A 2,547-nucleotide genomic window follows, 5' to 3' on the forward strand; every position below is an offset into this window, starting at 1 on the left:
AAGTGGAAATAACAGAGGGTTAAGTTGCTTGGATGATTCGATCAGTTAGCTGTGGTACAATCTACCAATTAACATATTTTTGGTTGAGAACGTGAATTGAAAATATTAAGTTTCTGTTGCAATAAATACAATCATCAAAGGACTGAAATAATCTGTATGACATGGAAGTTAAACAGCATAGAAAACAGAAACACTCAAGTCAGTTGTTGATTTCAATGGTTGTTTTCAATTGACTTGTCAGTTTAATAAAATATATCAATAGAACATTGCTTATATTGTTTTCAGATATGTACAATAAATAGTTTTGGCACTGTGCCATAAAGAAAGGGCTAGATGATTTAAAAATGTATAGATTTCTATCAGTAATAAATACCTAATGAGGAAGTTAAATGTCTTCAGTTCTTCATCTTCTTTACATAATAATGTATGGATTTGGAAAGGACACAAAAATTAAGCCCCACCTCTACCTACTTTCAAAGAGATCACTCAACTGCTTTTATTATCTATTTTTTCCTATATAACTTTGATTTAAACATATTTACTGTAGAATAAAGTTATTAAACGTTAGCATTTTGAAATAATAAACTGGAACACAATTGGAAAGATAATAAACTGGAACACAATTGGAAAGAGTCACCTTCTTTAATAATAGGTTTACAAATGAACAACTAGCAGAACTTGACAAGTGAAAGAGTAAGGAGGATAGGCACTAATCTTTAATTTGTCTAATTTCAGCTTTGCTCTTGAACTTTGATATTCTCTTGTGAAAAAAAAAAACTGACCATATTAATTTCTATAGGCTCACTTTCTCCTCTGGCTGAATACAAATCTGGCTTTTAAGAGTGCCTGGTTAGTTTGACTTTTCCAAAGACAAATATTTCAAGAGTTTGTTTAGTAACCTTTTGGCCCTATCTTACTTAGTTTCTCAAGTAGATGAAAAGGTATTAAAACTAAGGGGAAAAAAATCATTTCCCTGACTAATGTATTGGAGTGTGTGTGTTCCAATAGTTTTCCTACTACTCTTGTCATATGAGTAAGTTATAGCACAGTCAACTCATCTAAATTTGATGCTTCAGTAGATAACATAATTTCTAGTAAGCTTGACTTGTGACATTTAGGATGAACTTATGCTGAAATTGTTTTCTGTAATTGAAGTTCAGTCAAACTGAGCATTTAACATGGCAGCCACAAAATTAATATGTGAGCAATTCTAGAATTAATGAGATCTAGAATGTTCTCTTATGTCATGAAGGGTTCATTATGACTAGATTTGCCCATCTTTTTTCCCTTCTCATTTACAAACATAAAATCTTTATTGTTTATTTATGAGAATCAGACTTCAATTTTAGCAGAATGATGCTCTGGTTCTTCCTCTCTATCTCATCAATCAATCAATCAATCTTTAAAGAAAAAAAGAAGAGAAAAGAGACAATGGGCTCAAGAGACCCCTACTGAGTAGCCTTCTTTAACAAATTCTATCCAGTGAGGGTGTTGTGTCATTATCAACACAGCAAGGATATTGTTATGACTTTATTGCTTCTTGAAAAGTAAGTCACATTCTCTATACAGTCATGTATGATATGTATGATATAAATAAATATGCTTCCTTATTTCTAGATAGTCTAGTGAAAGAAGGAGGAAGACTTGCATAAAATTTCTAAAGTCCATGAGGTGGCAGAGTGAATAAGATGCTGGTCTCAAAAGCATGAAGTCACCAGTTCAATCCCTGGCATTGCATGTTTCTGAGTGATAACTCAGTTCATTTTTTCTCTCTTCCCTCAGTAATAAATGAATAAACCTTTTGTAAAACTGTCCATTTATCTAATGATTATATTATTATTGAAGTTACTAGCATTTATAATCCCATTTAGGCTATAGTCAAAGATAGGTAAGTATGCAGTATAGGAGGTAGAATAGTGGATGAAACCTTAGACTCTCAAGCATGAGTTTTATTCCCAGCATTGCTTGTGTCAAGATCTAGTACTCTCACTCTCTCTCCTCTCTGTTTTGCTCCCCTATCTTTCTCATAGATAAATAAATCTTTTTTTTAAATAATCAAAGACAAGTAAATTAAAGGATTATCAGAAATCTATATACATACAGAGGCTTTATAATGTCAATTTTGAATGGTAAACAACCAGAAAAGGCTTAATTTCTACTCTAAAGAATATATTAACTGATAGTAGGTGCTCATAGTTAAATTAAGCACTGCCTAAGTGAATATGCTACTTTGCCATGTAAGCAAGATTAAGTTTGCTCAGACTGTGTCATAAGTAAATGATTCTTGAAGCCAAATGCCTGGTACAGCATAATCAGTATCACCTGGGAAGTGGTAACAACACAGAATCTCAGGTCCCACCCTAATAATACTGAATTGGCAACTTCAGAAGTAGGATCCCGAATTCCCTCTTCTAATAAATGTTCCAGATGATTCTAATACACACTAAAGTTGAGAACTACTGCCTTATTTGAGTGACAGGATTTTTCTCATTTCTAATCATAATCTCTTAGATGAATGCTCTTACTGTGAAGAAAGAAAAGCATTAT

General features: G+C 32.5%; 1 long non-coding RNA gene across 1 annotated transcript; it reads left to right on the forward strand.

Moving 5' to 3' along the window:
- Positions 1 to 1,365: 1,365 nt before the first annotated feature.
- On the forward strand, positions 1,366 to 1,814 carry LOC132536336 (uncharacterized). The gene is made up of 2 exons (XR_009547957.1): positions 1,366 to 1,547; positions 1,618 to 1,814. It is a non-coding gene; the product is annotated as an uncharacterized LOC132536336 (long non-coding RNA).
- Positions 1,815 to 2,547: the final 733 nt, after the last annotated feature.

Source organism: Erinaceus europaeus, unplaced genomic scaffold, assembly GCF_950295315.1.
Source record: "Erinaceus europaeus unplaced genomic scaffold, mEriEur2.1 scaffold_782, whole genome shotgun sequence".
Taxonomy (NCBI): domain Eukaryota; kingdom Metazoa; phylum Chordata; class Mammalia; order Eulipotyphla; family Erinaceidae; genus Erinaceus; species Erinaceus europaeus.